Source organism: Corvus kubaryi, unplaced genomic scaffold, assembly GCF_017639235.1.
Source record: "Corvus kubaryi isolate FWS band 111438036 unplaced genomic scaffold, C.kubaryi_AGA036_p1.0 split3-37296, whole genome shotgun sequence".
Classification (NCBI taxonomy): Eukaryota; Metazoa; Chordata; class Aves; order Passeriformes; family Corvidae; genus Corvus; species Corvus kubaryi.
Genome location: NW_024582086.1, coordinates 2,886,881 through 2,911,490, shown reverse-complemented (window position 1 = coordinate 2,911,490; position 24,610 = coordinate 2,886,881). Strand labels below are relative to the sequence as shown.

The 24,610-nt window shown below is 42.5% G+C and overlaps 1 protein-coding gene and 1 long non-coding RNA gene across 8 annotated transcripts in view; one reads left to right on the top strand and one right to left on the bottom strand.

The window, feature by feature from the left end:
• PALM2AKAP2 (PALM2 and AKAP2 fusion) overlaps window positions 1-24,610 on the top strand; it is a 266,024-nt gene that overhangs the window by 166,439 nt on the left and 74,975 nt on the right. The window lies entirely within an intron of this gene.
• Window positions 10-4,760, bottom strand: LOC121658415. The gene is made up of 3 exons (XR_006013959.1): window positions 4,483-4,760; window positions 3,560-3,641; window positions 10-1,627 (listed from the first exon to the last, which is right to left on the bottom strand). It is a non-coding gene; the product is annotated as an uncharacterized LOC121658415 (long non-coding RNA).

Genomic DNA, 24,610 nt, shown 5'->3' with positions numbered 1-24,610 from the left:
TGATAGAGATCTTGCCAAGCTATTCCACCGCATAATAGATGTGTGTAAATGAGCCTGTTAGTCAGGTGAATAACTTCAGAAAGGAATTTTTAAGTTCATTCTATGTATGAACTTTTTCTATTTGAACTCCCTAACCACAGCTGAGGTCCTATTACATTTTGCCAACTCCCACTAACAGGCAGTCCCTATCCTAAAATTCATCAACTCATATAGACAAATAAGGGAATGTGACTTGCCTTCAATCACATCACAAGTCAACAGCAAGGCCAGGAATAGAACAGGGATCGCCAGTCAGTTTTCTACCAGCAGCTCCCTGCCTCTGTAATTCACAACATTTAATCCCTGCACTGAATATAAAGCATTTATGAATGTGACCTCCAAACTTCCTACAGCTCTTCTGCTGACTGACTGATGGATCTCTGCATTCATTAGCTTTATAAATGCACAGAGAATACACTGAAGTACCATTTTCATCTCACACATATTATTAAAAGCTGGTGCATTCCCTCATCCAGCTCATCTGCATGTTTTCCTGCAGTCAGAGAAATAACCAGAACCACAAGAAAAGGAAAATTAATTTAATCACAAAATTTCTGACAGCCAGTCTAAGACCCTTAAAAAATCTGCATCCCAAGCAAAACTCATTTTTCATATTCAGTAGAATTCAGTGTGGAGGCTACCATATCAAACATCACCTTTCAGGACTGCATTTCATTTAATACATGATATAAAAGTGCCTGGCAGATTCAGCATCATTATCACAGTATTTTCCTTCCTTTCTTTATTCTGCATTGGTCTCAGGATATTTTAGAGCTCACAGAGAACAAGAATAGTGTGCTGGGCTGTAAACAGCAGCCTGAAAAAAATTCTAACAGGAAGAAGTATCCTCTTTGAATTATTCTCCATTTGAAGGTTCACTGCATAACAATAAAAAACTGTGCCTCACTGAAACCAGGCTCCCATATACTGACAGGGTCCCAAAGCAAATACTCTGAGTAACTCCTATGTCTCCTGGATAAAGCAGGAGCAGCAGATACAGCTTCACTCCTTTCTCTCCCTATTTCTCTCTCCTGTCCTCCAAACATCTTTGTCTTTCATTTCCTTCTCTTTATCTCCCCATCCTGAGTTGCCCTGTGTCTCTTCCCGTTCTAACTCCAGGCACTCTTTGTTGGCAATGGTTCCACCCTCTTTCTGCCCATGGAAGAGCACACATCTGTACAGAGGCAGATTGTAAACTAGGTCAGCTTATATGGCAGAGATAAAAAAGAGTAGGAATAAGAGCCTTTTTGTATAATAACAAGGTCTCACATAAGCATGTGGCCCAGTTGTCAGAGATGCTGAGCATCTGCTGTTACCACTGGCTTCAGTGGCACTAGTCCTCATGTCCACAGGCAGCATACACAGAAAAACATCCTCAGTTTTGCAGTCCCCTGCAAGCAGAAGTTCAGATACACAGTAGCAGTTCCTTGATGTTCTCCAAGGCTCCTACTAATGTCAGGATCTGTTTTTGTCAATTTTTCCAACATGTTCAGCACAGTCTTGGGATGTAAATTCATCAGTCATTGGAGGAGAAATGAGGTGATACTGGAGATAATACCTTTTCAGTTCACAAACACATAAAGCAGGCCTGAAATAGAATGACAAGTGAGGAACTGTCATGTGAGTCTTAAAAATAACTATTTTTCTTGGCAAATATTTGGTTAATGCTGCTATCTTTATATTCTTCCTCCTTTCAGAGTTTTTAGGACAATACCAACTAATCTTGCAATTCATTATTTAAGTAAAGGTATTTTAACATTACAGTGAAAATAAGGGAAGGCTGCACTCTGGCAAAGATTAATTGCTCCTTCCCCTTACCTGAAGCTCTCTCTAATGCTGTAAAAAAATTACAGAGCATTAACAAACTGCATCAGTCTCGTTTGTGATACTGCTTTACCTAACAGAAGAAAATCTGTGCTGCAGTCACATGCATCGGTCCAATCTTGTATGAGTCCAGAAAGCAGGAAGGGGACAGAAGGTAATTGTTGGAACAAAAACATAGAGGGGTGTGAACCCAGGAAGAGGAGCTCTGAAATTCCCCCTTCAACAGTGTAACATTGTTGGTTTCCACTGATTTTTCTCCACAGTCCAGTATTCCCACGGTCCAAAACTTGGGGCCTTTAGAAAGCAGAAGACTTGACAATGCTTATTTTAATTATGATTCTGAGGCCTGGATGGGACCTTTCTGCATGGTTCTGAAGGTTCCCACAAGTAAAAAACACTGATATATTTCTTTTCTGCCCTTCTGATAACTGCCTTATTCTGGTTTTAGTAGCTGAGGTTCCTAAAAACCAAATAAACACGGTCAAACCTGTGAAACGTACAAAAAGGATGTAACCCCCATGCCCCTTTTCCTCTTTCCTCCACACCCCTATATTGTCATTTGGGCAGCATGCCTATCTATGGGAGTACAGACTCTTACACCTGCAGGGCAGGATGGTGTGCATGATCAGCAGTGCATGTCCACGCACAGGTGCAGCTTTCCTTTGCTCCCTGCCTGCTCTGCAAATAGGCTGAATGGGGATGTACTGTGGTTCTAGCACCTTATCCTAGAAGGACAAAGGCTAGGAGTCCTGTCTTTGGGCAGATAACTGCATTGCAGACATTCCTGGGGACATTCCTAGGCGGCGCAGCTGAAACACCCCTGTTCAGAGCTGATGTCTCGTCCTCCTTCCTGTGCCCCATGCTAGTGTCAAGTAAAAAATGTTCATTAAAAAGCCCATCCTTGGTCCAGAGAATTTACAACAGAGTCTGAAAGAGAGAAAACAGATGGCTTCCAGTAGGAAGAACGGCAGACAGTTCCCTGGGTCAAAGACCTTGGTGGGGTTTTGTCTGTACCATACTCTTGAGCGCTTTCAGACACATACATTTGCAAAGATATGCAGTTGATTATTAAGATAGCTTCTTACTTACATTAATAGCACCAGCTTACCAGTCCGCACTTATACATGTATGCTTCAGTTTCCTTATACCATTAGCTTTTACTATGAACCATTTTCATTATCATACAGCACTCAGGTAGCAACCATGCCTCTGTGCGAGCATCTGTGTCCTTGAGTTCTCAACAGAGAGTGCAGCAGCTGAATTAGCAACAGCAGCATGTAACCTCCCATTTAAAACACTAGCGACTGAAGAGTGGAGGGTAGAAAATGTGACACTAAACTTCAGTACAGACTGGAGAGTTAGAGGGCTGCAAACCTCGTGCCTGTACTGTCCAAATACAGAGATGCTAATTGGGTTAGAACTAAAGGACACCTAATGCAATCTATCTGAGAAGAGTCAACACTGCTGCTGTAAAGTCCTGCCTTAAACAAACCTTTTGGTGGTCTCTGAAAAGGTCAACAAAAACGTGGATAAGGGTGATCTAATTTCCGTATCAGACTGGGTGTCTAAAAGGTTCTTGACAAAGGCTTTTAAGGAGACTAAGCAGAGAAAACAACAAGAGGGAAAGCCCTGGTATAGCTCAGTAATTGCTTAGAAGATAAAATTCAAAGTACAGGAACAAATCACCAGTTCTCACAATGGAGGGAGGTGCTGGATGGTGTAGAGTTCTGCAAGAGTCAATGTTGCAATGTGTGCTGTTCAGTGTGCTCATGCCTTACCTGGGAAGGGAGTCAAACAGAAAAGTTCATCAGTGGTACTCATTTGGCAGTAATAAGAGGAAACATTGTGAAGAACTATACCTGGACATTATGCGACTGAATGTGCAATATAAGAAATCCAGTATAGGTGAATGTAAAATGACACACATGGATAAACAGCCATTAAAAATGGTGGGCTCTGAGCTGGCATAAGTAAAATCTCAGGGTTATGACAGGCCATTCCATAGAAACATCACGTCCTGTGCTCAAAAGATCCTCATGAAGTATTGTCAAGAAAAAACATAATTCTGCCACTCTATGAAGGCATGGTTTGATCACATCTTACATCCTGCGTATTTCTTCAACTCAAAATTAGATCTATTAGATCAGGGTCATGCTCAAGAGTGCATCAAGGATGGTAAGAAGTACAGAACAGTCTGTGGACAAAGGTCCCCATGAGCAACCTACACCTCTTCAGCCAGGAAGTGTATGATGTCCAGTGATTACAGTGGAGATCTACAAACCCATAAGCAGCTCTAAGAGAGGGTTAACTGTTCCCCATATCGAGCTGCAAGAAAGGGTTAGTTGTTCCTCATCTCCAGCACAGGAGCTGAGGGGATAATTAAGTTTGTATTGAAACCAAAAATAAAAGGCAGAGCTTCTTCATAGGAAGGATAGCAGGCCAATGGGAATCTTTGCAAGCATATTTGGGTTCAAGGCGATATTGAAGAAGCCCAGGACAGTCGTACTGTCTATTGAAAAAAAAAAAAAAAAAAAAAAAAAAAAAGCCAAACCACACCAATAAAGCGGGAAAAGAAAGAAAATCAAACCAAAACCAAACAAAAAGAAAACAGCCCGATACCCGCGGCTTGGAAAGCCCCGGAGATGCCGGCGGAGCGGAGCTCCCACCCTGCGCGCTCCTCGGAGGCGAGCCGCGGGGCCGCGTTCCTTCCCTTCTCGACGGGGCTCGGCCCCCCCGGGCCCGGCTCCCTCCCCTCCCGCCCGCCGCGGGCATCGTAACAGGAGAGGCTCGCAGGCGGAGGGTAACCCGAGCGCGACAGGGCGGGGGCTGCGGGGGCGGTCGCGGAGCCACCGCACGGAGCGCTTCGCCCCGCGGGACGGGACGGGCGCGACGGGACGAGGCGGGGCGGGGCAGGACGAGGCGGGCGGCGGCTTTGCCCCCCTCTTTCGGCGTCGGCGAAGGGGGCGGGCGGGGAGGGAAGTGGGGGGAGGAGGAAGAGGAGGAGGAAGAGGAGGAGGAGGAAGGGGGATCCGACGTGCCGGAGCTGCGCGCGGAGCTGGCAGCGCACGCTGCGAGCCGGAGGAGCGGGAGCGGCTTGGATAGGTACCTCCGAGCGCCAGGATGCGCGTGTGTACGCGCGGCCGTCTGTCTGTCTGCCTGGCTGTCTGTCTGCCCGCCTGTGTGTGAGTGTGTGTATGTCTGTGTGTGTGTGAGAGCGCGGCTCCAGTGCGGAGGGAAGGGAGGCGGCGGTGGCTGCGGCTCCGGCGAGTTGGCCCGCGGAGGGTTGCGGGCGGGAGAGGGGAAAGCGGACTAGGCAGGGCGAGGCGGGGGAGGTCAGGGGGTGTCGGCAGAGGTGCGAGGAAGGGCAGGGGAAAAGCGAGGAGGGAAGATGGAATCGCGGGGAGGGAGCGAGGAGGAGAGAAAGGGAGAATGCAGATGCGCGGAGGGGAAGGGAAGAGGCCAGGAGGAAAGAGGGGATGCCGAAGGGGGAAATTTCTGCCCTCGCCATCGGCAGCCCCGCGCGGTGTGCCCGCCAGCCCCGCGGGAGCCCCCGGCGTGCATGGCCCGGGTGGGGGGCGGCGCGGACCGCCGGGAGCTGCCGGACGGAGCGGGGGGGCGGGCACAGAAAGCCGGGTCTGTGCGCGCATCCCCCCGATGTCCGCGGGTCGGGGGCGGCTCTGCCCCCGCCTCGGCTGTGGCCGGGGGCGCCGGGCGTCTCCGCTGCCGTCCCTGGGGGGGGCCGCTGTGCATGGGAGACGGCCCGGTTGTGGGGATGGAGGGGACGTGTGGAGGGGGTTCAGCAAGATCCTGAGAAACCTGTGACGTAATTATTTTTTAATCAGCATGTTTTTTTCATGGCGATCTCAGTTTTTCCTGGACTCCCCTTTTTGAACAGAAAATCCCCTGTATCTTTGTTCCAAGTATTTCTATTTTTAGATTCCTCTGTAACAGCAAAGCATGAGTTCTAAATATTTTCTTTCTTTTTTATTTGGCCTCTGCTGAAGACCACTGCAGTGTAAACTTTTTTGAAACACTGGTGTCTCTTCCAAAAAAGTTATTGAAATTATTACCGAGGTGAGCGGGCCGGCAGCTATTGTGGGTATACCAGTGTGTTTGAGTTCCTGATAACATTAATCACTAGCCGTAAAGAGCAGTCATCATGCTGAAGTTAGGTTTTTATCTTAAGATGAAGTGCCTGTCAGGTCCCAGAAGATGTACATTACGGCAATAAGTACCAGCCTAATGTTAGAAAAGATAGAGCATATTCCCCTAGTTGTGATTTTACCTATGAAATAAACGTGTTGTTTTATTATGAGCGCTGATTAACAGTTCAACGTTGTAATGATATTCTCTGATTCTAGCATTGTCTCATAGCTCTGGTATGTCAATTTGTATTCATGCTGTGTAAGTGTTTTGCAGAGGTTTTGCCTATCTGGCAGGGATTTATTTCAATTTCACAATTACATTTTCTGATCTCCACAGCCTCAGGAACCCAAAGAAGTTGTATGTATACATCAGTATCTGTTAAAGCACGTGACTTTTTTTTCCTAAGAAATACAAGTTATTTCGTAGCTTTTATGTCTCTGCACACAACAGAAGTTACAGCTGAAATTGTGTTCATTTAAGTGTATTCATTGCAAGCATTTCTGACCACTCAGTATTGAGTGTTTTTTATCGATTTATCTTCATTTTATATTTGAATGCCAGTCCATTTGCTGCCCTGACATAGCCTCTGACAAAGTAAGTTTTCAGAAATTTAAAATGTTACATACAGATATTGGCTTTTGACAACTGATACCTTGTTTTTTATATTAGTTTTCCTAGCTATCCAAAGAGTACAGGTCCCAGGTGAGCTCTTAAGTAACTTTAGCCATCTTTATAGATACCTTATAATAGTGCCAGTAAAAAATAGCTTTTGTGGCAACTGGTGGTTATTTCCCTTCACTGTGAATGTGCAGCCTCTGTAGGAAGGGGAGTGTGCAGTTCTTTTAAATTACTCAAAAGTCCTGTTGACTTCAGCCAGAGTTTTGTCTAAGTTAAGAATACAGGATTGTATGACTTACAGCATGAAAAGTACAGCCAGCAGAACCCTGAGCAGTTTGATGTATACATTGATCATAAGACAATTTGATTCATGCCTGGTTTGTCTTCTCTAAACTGCAAAATTCACTTTTGCTACTGAAAACACCTGCTGATTTAGCAACTGCTATTGATACTCCATTTATAGCAAGACAAGAAGAGCTACATAAAGCAACATCTAGAACTGTCCCTATTATTACTATTCACAGTGTGATTTTTCTCTCATTGATGTGCTGCTGTACTGATTCTCAGGCAGTTCTGACTTCAACTGACCGGCAGTACATTTCTGGTTGTGGGATAAAGCGGATTGTTCAAAAATGGTATCTCTCTCTTCCTCCCTCCCCCCTTTAAAAAATGAAAAGCCATGGCAGCTGTCTCTTCTAGCAGGCTGTGCTGAAGGGGTATATCTTTGTTCTCATGTGCACCCTGTTTCTTGGATGCCTAGAGTTCAACTTAAATTTTGTGTTATTTTGATACAATTTTCATTGCTTGCTTCCCATTTTTAGGCTGGGTTTTTTTTTTTTTTTTTGGTATTTATTTCAATGCCAAAACTTAGTGAAGATTCCCTAGGAAATTATGGACTCGCAATTCATTGAGGAAAAGTCTTTTCCAGTACTCCCACCCACAAGGAGCAAGTCCATTGAAGTTGATGTGGATAGGCTTGGCATTGAAGTTATGGGGGCAAAAAAAGTTGGCCTGTTTATTTATGATGATGCTGGCTTACCTAAGTATTGCATTAGTCCTGTAGAGGGATGTTCTTAAATTGGCTGCTGACCTAGGCGACTAGAGTATAATTCTATAAAATTAAGTTTCATTTTGAAATACAGCAGCAACACTGAATGAATGCCAGCAGATGCAGCTATATCTATAATTTATATTTTCTTTGAGCCATATGCCAAAATGGTGTTTTTTCTCTTCTACAGCTCCAAAATTTTAAGTCATATATGCTTAACTAAATGTAAGACTTTGGTGTGCATTGCTCCAGTAAATTAGCATTTGAAGTTGAGCAGAGTCCATACTCTGTGGACTGTCCTATCTGGGATTCTTCTGCTGCTAAGAATGTATTTCACAGTACAGCTTGATGGGGAGGGACCTGGAGAATTATTCTGCCGGTGAGTCTTTAGTGAGGAAGCAAACCTGGCAGTCTTCCTCTTGGGGGAAGTCAGTTAGGGATAGTTTCTGTCTCAGCCATCTGAAAATGGCAGATGTCCAGTTGTAGTTGGTAACATTAACTATCCCCGTATTACAACAAATGGAAAGGTTTTTACAGAGAGTGAGATTGGGAATTTTTGGGTTTTTTTAAAACCTAATGGTAACTTGTCATCATAGTCATTTTAGTTGACTGGAGGAATCTAGATGTTCACTAAGACTGCATCTAAAGGCCCTTCCAGTATTTTCTGTCATCAAGTTAGAGTTGTGGTTATTCAGTACTGAAATGTGTACAAAGCTTTCAAAAATACACATTGCACACAATAACTTCAGGAGACCACAGGTGTATCTCACTCCATCCAGAAAAACAAGTGTGAATCCTCAGAGCTGAAGTTTTTCACCTGTAAAACAGAATTCTTGTTTCTTCTTTTTTCTGCTCTACATTGGACAATCTTCGGGCTTTTTTACAGTTTTTGTTCAAACACAGTATGTTGTAACTGTAATTTCAGCTGCTACTGCAGGCTTGTTTCCCAAGTAATTACATTCACAGTGCTTGGCTTTTAGGGTAGTATGACAAAATTTTAAAAAAGAGGATACTTTTTTTATGTTACAATTCTGCATTGTCAACCTAAATTGTTATTTTTGGTGGTGAATAACCTTCATTAAATCTGTTACAACTGTAAATCATGCCATCCTTAAGTTTAAAAATAGATAATTTTATTTAGGTTTATAATTAGTGAGAGTTTAGAGTTCACTTTTTGTTTATTTGATGACAATAAGATACTGGATTTATGGGAGAAAAGAGAGCTGTATCTTCAGAATAATTCCTGAGGAATGTTATTAAAATACTGAAGTGTGACAAGACTCAAGTGCTGCATTGTTTAATGTGAGACTAACATACAATGTTGTGTGAAAGCGAAAGTTTTCCCTAGATACTGTACTGTCAGAGAACGATTTATTTAATCCCTTATTAATAACAGAGAAAAACAATATTGTATTTAAAATAAATCAGATTTCCTCCAAAACATATCTACATCTTTAGAAAGGTTAGGAATATTGCTTTAAAAGACGTTCACAAGCTCTAGGGAAAACTTTGGTATGTGCTACTGAATCATGAAAGTGTATCCTGTTCATTTTGGAATTTTCTTTCCGTCTTTATCTAATTGACTAAAGAGATGAATCATGATCCGGGAGAAAGAATGCTTCCAAAGCTCTCAATTTTTTTTACCTCAGAATCTGTTGATTCCGCTGATTTTTTTCGGGGCTCTGGGCATCATAATTTTCCTATTATCCCTTGTTTCTGGGTTTAAAAGGGAAAAAGAGCAGAAAGCTTTGTGTGTAAATTACTAAATTCACATCACCACGTGTACTTTGGAAGGGAAGGGTTCTCCATGTTTTACCAGCTTTATTCTACATGTTTTTGTGTTCCTTTATGTAACATCTGTTTGTATAATTTCTGCATGAATCAGGAAAAGTTTTTAAGGGTGCAGTGGATGTAGTACTGGCAGGGAAGGGTGGCTTATATCTGTCTCATTTATTCCCTTTCTAGCTGCTAAAGTTTACCACTTTAACAAAATTGAAAAAAAAAAAAGCCTCCTGCTTTGGTAATTGTAAATTATCTTTAAACTGGCAACTTGTTAGGGTTAGACTCACTTATACACGCAGACACGCACACCCCCTAAAACAAACAGGCAAACAAAACCAACCAAGCCAATAAATAAACACCACCAAAACCACAAACACCACTGCTTCAATCACTGAGTAACTAAGTAGGTACAACTGTTGACTGGGCCTGGATGCAAATGTACCTGAGGACATATGCAGCTTCCTTCCTAACAGTTCTTCTCAGAGAGTGATACTTGACAAGAGAGATGTTATTTTTTATCCATTAAACCCAAGAATTCAAGTGGATGTCTTGTGCCTCGTTGTCTGGGACAGCTACAACAGCATGGTCTGAGTTGAGCTTAGTACAGCCACTTTTTCCCCAGCACTCTAGGGAAAAATACAGCTCCATCTGTATACATGCTTGGAGTGCCCTATTTCTGTGTCTCCTTAAATGTGGAGCAAGTTTAGTAGTGCCAGTTGAGAAGAATTCCCTAACAGAACTGCTAATACACAAACCAGATCTACCCATCTTTGAAAAACCTTCACTTTTAAGAAGTTCCTTTTTTTTTAAAAGAAGTGCTCTTCTAGGGCAGGCTTCAGGAAGATGACAGACCAGACACAGGAATCAGGTGAAATGTACACCTGTATTAGCATCCTGAGCCTAACTCTACTGGCATACTAATTAAATAGATGTACATATACTAATAAAGCTCGCCGTTTTCACACAAGTAAAGAATGAAAGATTGCTTTTGTTAAAGTCAGTCAGTTTGTAGAGACCTTTTGTCTCTCTAATGCTGTTCTGTTAGGAGTGTATCACTGTACTCTTGTAGCCTTGTAAGAAAGACAGTGTGAAGCCAATCTCAAACCTTTAAATATTATTCTATCAGCTTTCCTCAGAAATAGGTCATTTATTTCCAATTTTAGAGTTCTCTATTAGCTGCTACCCTGCCCCAAGAGTGAGTGCAAGCAGAGGTTTTTGCTGGCAATGCTCTTGAGAACCCACATGCTGGTGTGGGAACCCACAGAGTCGTTTAACCTGATTTTAAAACCAAGTGTGTGCAAGGTGAACAAACCATTGTGATTTGTGCCATGGTTTGATGTTCTGACTATATTTTCAAGACATGTGTCAGTGGCTCAGCTTGCTCGCACTGAGGAGAGGATGACTATGGCCAAAATACCAAGGAAGGTCTGGAGGACCAGGTGCATGAATAGGAAATGCAGCCACAGGAGTTCAAACACATTCAGGCCTCAACACCATGTTGTTTCAACTGTTCACAATGTGTGGCTGAGACAGGGGCACACCAGGGCATGTTCCCAGCAGCATTGTTCTGTCATGGCTTCGCTGAGCAGAGACTGATCCAGTTCTTCATTGTTCCTTGTTCCTGCTGCTGGTTGCTATCATTAAAAAGAGAAATTGAGCTAAAGTTATGGTCTGACTTTTCCATCTACTTGAGTATTGTCAGCATTTTCATAGAGTCATATATTCATGTAGGTTGGAAAAGGCCTTTAAGATCAACAACGGTGAAACTATTTATGACAATTCTGTATTTTTCTGTTGTGAAAGCAGTGAATATACTGAACACACTGGTCAGTGTATCAGTGGAAAGTAGCTTAATCAAACCACCCATTTGGATCATTTAGTTAGGTCTGAAGAGCAGCCCTAAAGAACCTGTTTTCCTCTAAGGGTGATCCTCCTAGAAATTTCAAAATTACCTGAGCTACCTCTAAGCTAACTAGATGGAAAAAGATTTTTCAAGAAGTTTAAGGGCTTAAAATAGATCCCAAAATGCCAAAAATGTCAACTAATTAAAAGATATTTTTAATTTAGAGTGAGAACTATTTAGATGCTGTTCTTTCATTTGATAGGTGCCTGAGCTCTCCTGCATCTATTTGATGTTCCCAGTCTCCACGATGCTTCCCATCGCTATCTTACAACCTGTACTTTCACTTGCACTCTTCTGTTTCAATTCCTGGCCTTGTTTAATTTTAAAAAGTCTAACAGAGACATACTAGCTTCCTCTTATGTACATTTTTGCCAATGAAAGCTTCTTCTTCCTCTCTGATTCTTAAATCCGTGAGTCCCCTCTGAATCTCTGGTGAACCATGGCTCTGAGGAAGCAGAGCAGCAGCCACACTTTTGGGGAGTTCTTTGAAATTTGAAATGCTTTAAAAGAGGAACCAGCCTAGACTGAAGAAGTGCCCATTCACTTTCTGAAAATGAGACCTTGTAACAACATTTTTGATGGGCACTCTGAACACCCCTATCCTGCTGCCTGTTCGGTTTTCTGGAGTGATACATTTGTAAGGCCCAGGTTTCTGCTCATTTTGATGTATAAAATGTGCTTATCAACTTGGTTAATGAGAACAGAAGTGGCATGGCACAGTGGCTCAGAGTGCATATTGACAGACTTCTAGTGAATAGTTCTCACTTTAAATTAAAAATATCTTTTAATTAGTTGACATTTTTGGCATTTGGGATCTATTTTAAGCCCTTAAACTTCTTGAAAAATCTTTTTCCATCTAATTAACTTAGAGATAGCTCAGGTAATTTTGAAAATTCTAGGAGGATCACCCTTAGGGGAATAAAAATCACATTTGGAGTTGTCACTGGAAAGCTGACAACAGCTACTGGCATATTTAGACAGTCTTGAAGCCAGTTTGTGGTAAGATCAGCACATAAGCAGGACTCCCCAGAATTTAGCTTTGGCAGTTAATTCCACAGACTTTTTGCTTACTTCTTGGGTCTGGGTGCTGGTGATAAGGAGTGCAGTTGGATTCCAAATAATATTTGGTGACTGAGCCAAACTAGCCCAGTCTTTCAGAATCAAGTGTGCTGAAGAGACTGCAGTAGAATTAATGTTTCTTGTAGGGAAGTTCCTTGCTCTTCTCTTTTTGTCAGATGTCATCAAATGCCTTCTGCTCTGAATAAAATGGTTTTAGGCTATTCTGCCTGTCATTCATTCTCCAGCCCATTCCATTATTCAGGGGATTCATCTGTATAGCAGCAACAGTTCAACAGCAAAATTGCTTTGTTTCCCTGGTTCTTGTGGGGTATGTGGAAAACTCAGAAATTCAGCTGTCAGGCATGTCTTGCCTACTGTTGGTGTTGACTCTGGCAAATCAGTGTATCCTGCTGGCCTGGGTAAGGGATGTGGCTTTGCTGTGGTGAGCTGGATAGGGTTTGTATTAAACTGTCTCCTGCTGGAAACCTGTTTTCTTTCTGGAAGAAAAGGATGATAGGACTGTTCTCTTGTGTGCTCCAAGACTGTATTATCCAAGATTTCTGAAGAGAAATCAAGCCAACTCCCTAAGTTCTTGGCAGTGTGAACTGTCAAAAAAGGGACTTTCCAAGGGGATATTACCAACTGATCACCAGCTGCCTGGGATGTAGGTCCTTGGGGGCAGAGGAGCACGTACACATTTCCCTCCCTATGCCTTTGGGACATGTTTCTGCAGAAAGGAAAACAGGACTGGAATCCTGCAGGTGCAGATGGTAACGTGTGAATGTATCTGTTGTCATGTTAGGTACTGGTAAGAAACCCAGAGGCAAAAGAGAATAAATAAGTCTTGTCACATTAACTGCTCATTTTCTATTAAAAACAGTGGTGAGTGTGGAAGAAAGAGAGTGAGAGGAGGTTACTTATGCTAGTATTCAGTAAATTGAGAGCAAGATGGCATTTAAAGCTGTGGCAAAGTTGCATTGGCCAGAAGTGTTCATCTGCAGATGCAGTGGATCTGAGATAATTAAAGACTAAAGCACTTCTACCAGTATAATCTATGCCATCTTTTCCTCTGTGTCAGCCAGTGACACATGGACAGCACTCATGCTACAGTTCATGATCTCGAGAACATCAGGGTTGGGCTCAGGTTGAGCCCCACTCTCAGTTTTGTGTGAAGAAATTGGTTCTTGAATGTTCCACTCATTGCAGATGCTGACACTTCTGCAGAAGAAGTGTGAAACATCAGACCAGCGTTCACTGCTCACACCTTCTTTTTGAGGGTTTATGTCTTCCAGGCACAGATGCAACTGCTGGTCCAGACTGGGAGAGTCAAGAGTAAGCACTGAACACCAAAATGCCAAGTTACCTCTGCAGGTGCTTGCCAGCTCTTAGGCTATGCATTCTTAAGTGGCAAGGACTTGTAAGCCTAGTAGGAGTGTAACAGCAGGACGCAGTTGGATAGCTGTATTTTATGGATGGGGACTGACTGTGGTCAAAAGGCATGTGTGTACATGGGTGCTTTGCCCAGTATCCCATTGGCATCAGCCATCTGTCAGAGTGCAGCTGCACTGGGAAATGCATCATGCCATTTAAATTATCTTTCTAGATGCTGGATCTAATGAATAATTTCCTTTGGAGGCAAAAGGGAGGGGAAGAAATAAAAAAAGGAGACACTGAAGGGCTTGCAGTTTTTATTGTGGCAAATGTGAGTTTGAAATAGTGTACCTGAATTTTTTAAAGAAGAAAAGGGGACCCAGTTTCACTGCAGGAGAACTTCACTTTGCTAGGCATGATGCCAAGATTTTATAGTGACTCAACGGTTTCACTCCTCAAGAACATGGTGGTGGGCTCTTGTTGAGAAATGGTTAAAGGATCAGGGGCATGGATCATTGGAAAAGCTGTGGGAAACAGAACTTTAAAAGAGCTGTACAAGCAAATGCCTACATGAGAAAAAGCCTGCATGAGAAACAGGCCTGACAACAAAAAAGGAGTTTTAAGGATGTAGTACTGTGCTTATAAGATGTACTAACCATGAGGTAGGAGGTAGAACTCCGATTTCTCAAGCTGTAACATTAATGTATCTAATATAGGCAGAAGCTTACCAATGTAGTCTTTTATCTAACACCAATCAAGCAGAAACAAGAAAGTGTTCTCATAATTGTAAGCCAATCAAGAACTGACAAGCATGTATACTAGTACTATATAAAGTGCCTCTAGATTACCAATAAACAAAGCTTGCATTATCAATCACATTGATTGTCTGCATGTCTTCCCTCGCCGAAGTCAGCAACAGGCTCCAGCAACAATGGAGCTCCATTTTGGAAGGTCATGCTGATAAAATTTCTCAGGTTCCTCCTAGTCAGGCAGGAACTCAGGCATTTTAGGTAGCTGGGCAGTACAGAAACAGGCTTCTGCTGCTCTGTTGCATTTAACGTTTGGGACTAGATGCTGGGCGATACAGTTTGCATTGGTTTGGTGAAGCAGATTTTGTGTGTATATTCTGTTGCTGGACTTAAGTTAGTTTATGCTGTAGAACAATATTTGAAATTTTCTAGTAAATTCATATTTATTTTGATTATGTGGGGTTGATATGGAGCTTACCATAGATGATAGGACAAAAGTCACAAGAGACTAAAACCAAATTTTTCTTTCCTCCAGCTTTCGGGAAGCCCTAAGGAATGAATGAAGTCCTCTCTTACTTAACTATAGAGCAGCTTCACTGATAACAAGTTTTGGCTTGTTAACTGTAATTTTTTTTTTTTTTTTTAAGCTTTAAAGTTTTAGAACATTTCCTGAACTGCAGAATTAAAAACTAACAAAGATATTTAGATTCAGAGTGTATTGCAAAGATCAGAAGAGTCAGAAAGAATGACTTCTCTGGGGCTTTTGTTGTTCTTGTTCGAATGATGAGGCTTATACCCTTCTCTGAAAAGCTCTGATATATGCTAGCCCTCCTCCAAATCCTTCAAACCCAAGGCCCAAGCTTCCAGTAATGCTAATGGGTAAGGATTGGCAGGAGAAGACCCTGTGATTTTCCTCTGTACTAACAAACACAGATAACAGAAATATGTTATTAGTCTCTCTCTGTATTTCCCGCAGTCTGTGTCAGTGTTGACAGGGTTTCTTTGGTTTGGCTATTAAAAGGATAACAGCAAAATATAACTGTCCTGGGAGTGGCAGGGCAGGATCCTGGTTCTCCTGAAATCTGTGGTGGGAAGGAGATGGTGGGTAACATCATTGCCCTGGAGCAGCTCTGCTCAGGGGAGTGACCAAGCAAGTCAGCTTGGCCAGGGCAATGGTGCTGGCTCAGAGCCTTGTTCAGCGGGAGGAGGCAACTCTTGTGTTTTCCAGTCTGGGTTGCCTTTGCGATGTCTGTCTCACTTCTGCATTTCTGGCCTCTCATTCTACAGGGCAATCTGTGTCCTCCCTCCACCTTTAACCTGTTTCTTGTCTTGCTTCTCTTCTTTTGGTGTTACATGAAGGGTTTTTTAAAGTGTTTGCTGGCACTGGGTGTCGAGAGCCTAAATAAGAGTAAAGCATATATATCCTAAGTCCTTCCCAGCCCTGGTCACTTTTTGATTTGTGTGAGGTTGAGAGGAAGGTTGAGTCATTTTCTTCAGGGGAGAGGTCTGAGTGTTCAACTGATACTGTCAGTTTCTTGCTCACATAAAGCTGTGTGTTTAAAAAGAACCATGATGTATGACAGGAGTGGTGGGAGCACCCACAGCTGAACCTTGTCAGCTGAACTGAGTTCTGCTGCCAGCTGTGCACCAGCGAGTGTCCATAACTGCCTGAGCTGCTGAAGAGTTATTACGGATCTGGTGGTGTGACAGAGTAAAAGATTTCAATCCTTGTCACCATGACAGTCCTTCAGTCTGATTCACTGTTCACGCTGTACCTTGGGCAGCTTGACTGAGGTATATTTTTGCTCCTAAGATATTGCCTACATTTACAAAGGCTTTCCTGGAATGCAGTTACTAGGCAAGCCTTTTCACTTTGCTGATACTCTCCTGTATCCACATTTTGAGCCTCAGATGAGTATACGTGGCATGCATAACCCTCCTCCAGAACAGGAAGCCAGGAGGAGACCTTGAAGGCTAGATCTTACTGCTTGTCTCCTCCCAGAGTGCTGCTTCCCCTTTTCAAAGGGTAGAGCAGGAGCAGTGCCCTGGTTTGGGGGAGTAAAGCCCCAGGGTGCCGCCTGACACAAGCTTATACAAGAGTTGATTTAAGCAGCCAAAAAGCACAATTCATCTATGCCTTTCTGTTTCCTTCTTGAATATAGCCTTCTCAAACAGCTGTGTGTTACTGCACTACTGTTGGTTCTTTCAAAGAAAGATCAGAGCTTCCCAAGGAAGAGCAGCAGTTGGCTTTTACTCCATCAGTGGAAATTACCAGGAGAAGCTGCATCAGAAATAGGTTTTCACTAGAAAAAACCTCTTAAAGAAATTAGTAAAAGTAAAGGTTTAAATTTTGCTCCTAAATTCTTGCTCTTGCCAGTTGCAGTATTGTTGCTGCAGACCAAGCAGTTTATTCACAGGACCTTTTAACAACCAAAATTAAGAAGGTATGTATGAACCCCTGTTAGTCCCAGCATAAATGGGGAATGCTGCCCATGTGCTGTCATTTTCTTCCTCCTTGTGGCGGTAAATTTGTCATTCTTTCAGAATGGAATACCTTGCTACTCGCTACTTTTGTTGTTCTTTGGTGAAGTCACATATGCATTTTCTCACTTTTAAATACAAGTTGCTCTGGTCTTGTGTTTATACATTGCTAGGATCTTCTCTGAGCATTGTGTGGGTACTTTTACTGAGATCGGTGGGATTTCTGATTTCTTATGTGATCATAGCTTTTGCCTTTCCTTTGCCTTGTTTTCTTTATAAAATTAAGTCAACCTCTGTGATTAAACTCATTGCATAGAAGGAAAAAATGTGAGATGTTTCCTGCAAACAATTGATGACAAACTCATTATACTAAGCTTGCTGAAAAGGAACTTTTTTTTGGAAGGTGAGAATAAAGGAATTTCCTCCTCCACCCTTCTGCTGTTGAGCTGTAAACTGATATTGTTGAGGGGGAAAAAAGTTGCTCTAGTTTTCCTCAGGATATTATCATGTGATTTTAGTGAAAACTTTTAAAGATACAACTGCCACTCTAAAGGTTTCAGTTTCATGCAGGATTGAAAAATTAGTTCCTGGTTTACTTTTAATTTCAAGCATAGTCAGTTCAGTTGACAGCCCCTTCTGAAGGCTCAGAGATTCCCTGGGTTAACTTTGTAGTTCAGTGAGAATCAAATCTCTTTCATAGCACTTTTCATGGAACAGTTTCATAATTATTCCAGCAGATAGATGGGTTTGCGCTGGCAGAATAGTGAAGCCACACAGAGCAAAGTCGTGGGGTTTTTTAAGAAGACCATGGCTACAACTTGGTTTTGTTAGTCAGTAACAATTACATATTGAGCACTTTAACTTTTTATTAGAGGCTTCTTAACCAAGTCAAGTATGACTGTCATCTGACACCTGGTGCAAGAAGTTCATTTTGGATCCAGCCTGACTACCAGAGAGGGAATGGGAAAATGCTTTCTAAGGGTGGTAGTGGGCTAGGGCATATTCCATTTTTGTATTTATCAGGCAAGATGCCTAAACTAGGGCTTGACATTACCTTTTTTTAGTTTGTGTTTAAGTCACTTTTATTGAAACACTTGCTCAGCATCAGGGTCTGAGTCCTGTGATGTCCTGTGCATATATTTTACTTTATCAGACTGTGAGTAGGTCCACCATCCCACCTTTTCCTGTTTTCCCAGTACCCATGGGATCTCCCACAGACACAAGCTGTTGCAGAAATGTAGATCCCAAACTCTTGTTCTGACATTTCTCTCAAAACTCAAATTGTCTTTAATTTATTTCCCTGATGGTCTAGTTCCTGTTACCATTCAAGTGAACGAGCAGGGATAGATTAATGCTGCTCTGAATATTATTAATAGTTCATCGTTACATCCCTAATTAAGATTGGAAATTGGATTTAAGTAATTATATAAACCCGTTATAAGTTTGTGTCCCAAAATCTAAAGTAGACAAAATAGAATAAAGACAGCAGATAGAGCTCATTGCTTAGTAGACAACACTGCCACTGATTAACTCCACAGAGCTCTCAAGTACTAGCAAAGAACAAAATTACCTTGTCTCTGCCTACTAGTTCCAGCAGAATTCAAACCTAAAGCATTTTTAATGGTTGTGATTGACAGGCTGCAATTTCTACAAGTCTTGGTTTAGGTAACAAGTCACCTCCTCCTCCATGCATGAAGAGCAGGAGGATGTAAAATGTGGGGTAGATCCTTAACTGCAGCCTCCTAGGTTAACTCTTACTTTTTTTGGCTATACTTTTAAAAGTCAGCTGTATCCCTGCCTGCAGGACCAACCAGTCCCAGAAGATAAAAGAAGCCTTCAAAGGTTTGCAGCATTTTTTTTCCTATTGCAGCACGGGAGGATCACCCATACTGCTTATTGCTTATTCAGACTTCTACACTGCTAGAATTAGGTATTCCTTGGCTCCTGGTGGAACAGGCATTCATAGTTTAAAACATCTAGCCTTTTTTGTGGTTCTGGACTTGTATTCTTGTAGCCTGAAACTGTCACAAGATGAAGCTTTGGGAAATGGTTAGAGGAAAACAGTGAGGCAGAGGCAGGGTGAAAGGAAGCTCTTATGGTTTGAGGCTGGGATGACGTCAGGAAGAATAATTGTTTTGTACTCTTTAATTGCTAGCATTTACTCATGCAGCCTGAGTTGACATGGGTGGGGAGAACGTGGTGTGCCACATCTGCACTGACTCATGGGGCAGTAGTCACCTGCCCCCTCAATTATTTTTGGCTTACCGTGAAAAGTCCAAGGATGACATAAGCAGGGAGAGTGAGATCCAAAGCCCTTCATTTTGTTAGCTTGGACAGTGGCTCAGTTACCAAATGCAGCGATATTCGAAGCAAAATGGGAGTTCAAGGTTTTTTCTCACTTACGTGGAACAGTGGTAGGACAAGCTTTCAAATAGCCTCTCTAGAGGCACATGGATAGCAAATAACACTACCTTGTACTTGGTTCTTAGGTTTTCCTAAAGCATGTCTGTTGTCTACCAGATGCTTTGATCTGTTGAAGAGGAATTTAAAGAAATACGGCACATTAAGTTCAAGGTGGTTTTTTTAGTATAGAAGTTGTAGGACATCACCTATATATTGCAAAAATATGAACATATGCAAGTAGAAACAACCAAAAGTTAGCCTTTTTTATGCATGCTATTTGCTCAAATTGGTGTGTTTGCATTACCTTACTTGCGTGTGTCGTGGTTTAACCTCAGCCAGCAATCAAGCGCCATGCAGCCACTCACTCATGCCCCCACCCGCAGGACTGGGGAGAGAATTGAAAGAATGAGAGCTGGAAAACTCATGAGCTGAGGTCAAAACAGTTCAGTAAAGAAAGTAAAAGCCACATACACACAAGCGAAACAAGGAATTATTTCACTGCTTCCCATGGCAGGCAGGTGTTCAGCCATCTCCAGGAGAGCAGGGCCCCATCACGTGTAACGCTTGCTTGGATAGACAAATGCCATCACTCCAAATGTTCCCTCCTTCCTCTTTCTTCCCCACAGCTTTATGTAGTGAGCACGATGCCATATGGTCTGGATGGTCTGGAAATCCCTTTGGTCAGTTGGTGTCACCTGTCCCAGCTGTGTCTCCTCCCAGCCTCCCATGCAGCCCCGACTTCCTCACCAGTGTGGAAGTACAAACAGCAGAAAAGGCCTTGGCTCTGTGTAAGCCCTGCTCAGCAATAACAAATACAACTCTGTGTTATCAACCCTGTGTTCAGCCCAAATCCAAAATACAACCCCATACCAGCCACTGTGAAGAAAGTTAATTCTACCCCAGCCAAAAATGCACAGCATGTATCAACAGTTCAACTAAAATAAAGTACTGAAGCAAGCAGATTTTGAGGCTGAATCAGACTCAGAAGATTTAGCTAGAACAATTTGGAAGGGGTTCCTGTAAATGGAGAGTTATTTAATTTCAAAGTAAGTTCCCTGTAATTTCCTTGTTAGAGGCTAACTATTACAAAATGTGAAGGGCTTCTGGCTCCTTCCCACACATATGATTTCCATGTCAACTCATCATCTTGATAAAGCAGACCACATGAAGCAGATTTGTCTCCATGTCAATGCAACTGTCTTCATACAGCTGTGTGTATACAACTCAGTTAATATTTTAGTGCCTGCTGTTGAGTACCAATGGTTCTTTTGAGTTGAAGGAATGCAGATGAGTATTTTTTATTTGAAAGCATGTGTGCATGGTACACCATTTTGTTTGATCTTCAGAACAGTCACATAACTGGAAAAGGTTGTAGATGCCAAATATTTGGTTATCAGCATTGATAATTTCCTTTATTTATTACTCATTTCAATGTATTCTTTAAAGCCTGTTTCATACTAAAGAAGAGTTGCTTAGCTAACTGTGTCCATGGTATGTCATACTCTGGAATAATTCCCAACAGCTTTGACAGGCAGTGAAGGCTGTGCAGGAACAGTGAGGCCAACAAGAAGTTTTCTGTTGATTTCAGGTTGATTTAGTTGCCATTTCCCTACAGATGGCATGACTGATTTCAGAAAAGAAGCTGAAATTGGTGAGGGAGGATGGAAGTCTAATATCTAATTAGGGCCACTCTGCTTTTTATCAACCTGCTGGTACTCTAGATGAGAAATAAGGGTGATCAAGTTTATAGGAAGAATCTAAAGCCAGGAGAAAGTGTTGTGTCATACGACCCTTATGTTTTTTAGTCAATTAAGACACCTCACTGGCAAATTTTGGAATTTCCCTGGTGATGCATAACTGGGACATTATTGAACATGCAGGGGAAAAGAAATTTAAAGGTTGACATCTGTCAACAGAAATTAAATGGAAAATATGTGGGACAGCACTTGCAGGAGTGGTTCAAAATCCCTGGGGCACAGCTGTGAACAATACAAGTTTGAATCAGTAAGGGGTTGTAAACTTCTAGCTTTAGCAGTTAGCTTGATATGGGGAATAAGGCAGTGATGGAGAGGATTCTACTCAAATACAGTTTCACTTTCCTTGAAACTTAAGGCTTTTTATCTGCAACTTCAAATCCTATTAGATTTAATCCTCAGCTGTTTGGAAATGTCACCATTGTCATGCACATATTTTCCAGCTCAAAATCTTACTAGCCCTTGATACCTCCATTACTTCTGAGTAGTTCTTCACAATTTTTCCGGATGGAAATTCTCCTTGAAATCAGATCTGAGTTTGTGTTCACTTGAATTTCAAATTATTCTTCCTAGTTCAGTTGGTAAAGAATATCATGGTCAGAATCCATATGTAATAAAACCTCAGTTTGACCTGGTCACCATTAACTTGGAATGTATCTAATGAGGTAATTATCTTCTGGTGGTCATATCTACACCAATTTCTTACCATGTGCACCCTACAGCTTCATGTGGCAGCATTTTTGTTGTTGATATAAGTGAAATCTGTCAGTGCTGCTGTAAAGCTAATATACTCCCTGCTTAGACAGCTAATTAGCATGACTGGCAAGCTGCCTGAGGTCTCTTGAGTCTGAATTAACTCACCTATACCCACTGCTTAAAACTAGAGCATCACTGAAATAGCAGTGTAGGGGTAGACGTGAACGACTGGGTGACAGAAGGGAAGAGAAGGTCTAGGGGAAAGGTATTAGCAGAAAAGAAGCACTTTCTTGTTCAAGTCCATTTTGAAAGAGAGCAGTGAGTTGTTAGCTCTTCTCAAAACGTGTTTTACTACTGTTGGTTCTTCATCTGCAGAAGGCAGGAAATAACATGTTGGCAGAGGTCATTCTTCCCTAGGTTTCTGTGCACACTGAAAGTTTACCCCTCAGGTCCAACATTGCCCAGTTTTAATCCTTGGGATTGATGATCACACTTTCTTCCACAAGCAGCTTTTGTCACTTCAGGCAGCCAAGGGATAGCTGATAGCAATGAAAAATGGCTTGCACAGGATGGGAGGGAATGTCACACACCCTAGATGAACTGTGTCTCCGTAGGGATAAAGGCAGTCAAGGAATGCAGCCTGAGCACACTGTCCAGCTTTACACCCATCTGAAATGCTCACATATGCTTCCCAGGGTGAAATGGATCAACAGATGGTCCATAATCCATTCTCTACAAAAACTATCATATACATCTCCTAATCTGTTAGTGAATGATAGTAACATGTTTCATTTGCTGTTCATAGGACTCTGATTGTGCCTTCTGGCAAGCAGGAGCAGACCCCCTGTTCTTTGCTCTGTCCCTAGGTAATACTGCCTTTATGCAAGGTCAGAAAGGAAAGAGCCATGGTGTTCATAAACAGAGATGCTGCTCTGAGAACCAACTGGAATCCTTTCTATTGCTTTGTCAAACTTTTGTAAGTTTACAAGCATGCCGCTTCTCACTTCAAGCACTCTCTAGTCTTGTGGAGCAGAGAGGATTCTTTGCCATTTATAATGAAGATTAATTTCTGTTGAATTTTGCTGCTGGTTGTGCTGCCATGACTTCAGTCAGCATCCAGCCCTATCACCCAAATGCAAGCAGCAGCCTTGCCAGGGAGGCACTGAGAGAAGCAGATGTAACATAAACATCATATTTTGTCATGAATGCAACTGCAATAGCTATCATCCGCATGGAAAACCACTGTTCTGCCGGAATTTTGGGTTTTATCTTCTGTACTCTCTAAGGGAGGCACTCACAAGTCTATTTCACCTGGTTTTGACCATGAATAAGTTTACAAATAAGAATGTAAAACCAGAAATGCCAAGGAGGGTGGCAGCAGGTGGTTCATGTTTTATGGCGTTTTTTCCCAAGTGGCTGGGAGTTTTCCTAAAATGTGTGAGGTTTCAGAGTGCATGGATAGGAGTGGGAGCGGTAGAGCAAGAGGTCTACAGCCTGCTGCTTCCCAAAGTGAGCTGGTACCAAGGCTTACTGCCAGCATTTGCTCATTTTCAGTGGTGTGTTAAGGAACAACGGTTTGCCTAGGTTTTGAAAAAAAGAGGTGAAGTTTTGCATCCTTCAAAAATTGGAGATAGCATCCTTTCCTACTTGGGCTTTTTTCTGTGTTCTCACATCACTCCCAGCTTATATACTGCATGGTGTGGAGTTTTTTAATTCCTTTTGATGTGCTCAGCTTTTTAAGGATGGTGTCAGGTTCACCGTGGAAGTCACCTGCTCTGCCTGCAGGAAAGTCTGGCACAAAGAGCTATGGGAGGCATAGCTGAGCATGGCAGTGGCCACAATAGGTAACTGAATGTAGACCAGCATCTAGGGAGGAGTGTCTGTGAGGAAACCTGACAGCTGGAGGAGGCATGGTTGCGTTATGTCAGCATGAGTGCTCACATGGTGCCTTTTTTCTCACTGGAAGAAACCAACAAACTTTGGAAATAAGTGCTTGCTGTCAATTATTTGGCTACATTAGCAGAGTGGGGAGAGATGAAACAATGGTCATGGTGTGTAAGAGTTTCAAGAAGGGTGTAGAAACATAAATACGATTGACATTTGAGCTGGCGAAATCAAGATCCAAGTCAAAAACCACAACCAGAGGCTTTTATCTTGCCATGGTGCAAACAGCATCTTTCCACTCCAAACAGCCACTTCCATGAATGCAAAGGAAGAGGTTATCCCCACAGCCTCCACCCCTACTGTGTTTTCTCTCCCCCATGACAAAAGTTAGGGGGAAGCTTTTTCAGCTGCCTGATAATGCAACAGAGTTTGGACTGGTGTCATAGCTTTCATCTGGTTTAGTAATTTGTTGCTTAATTAAGTTAATACTGTGTTCTGCACTGAAGATACGGCTGTCAAGTCATTGCTCAGTTAAGTTAGTATCTTGTCCTGCACCGAGGCTGTGGCTGTCCTGGCACAACCAGCACCACAGCTGTTGGAACGAGCAAGGAACCAGTGGCCAAGGGGTTGAAACTCTGTGCAGACATGCTCACATCAGTGTGAGTTTGCCCTCAGACCTGGGAGATAGCCTCTTCCCGGCACGACCTCATGCTGGGCTGTGCTCCCTGGGAACCCAGCAAATCTTCTCCCACATCGCTGATGGCCTCCGGGAATGGGCTGAGCAGGAAGCGAGCTTTCCTCCCCAGGGGCACATCTGAGATGTCCATTTCACTTACTGGAATAGTTCACACCC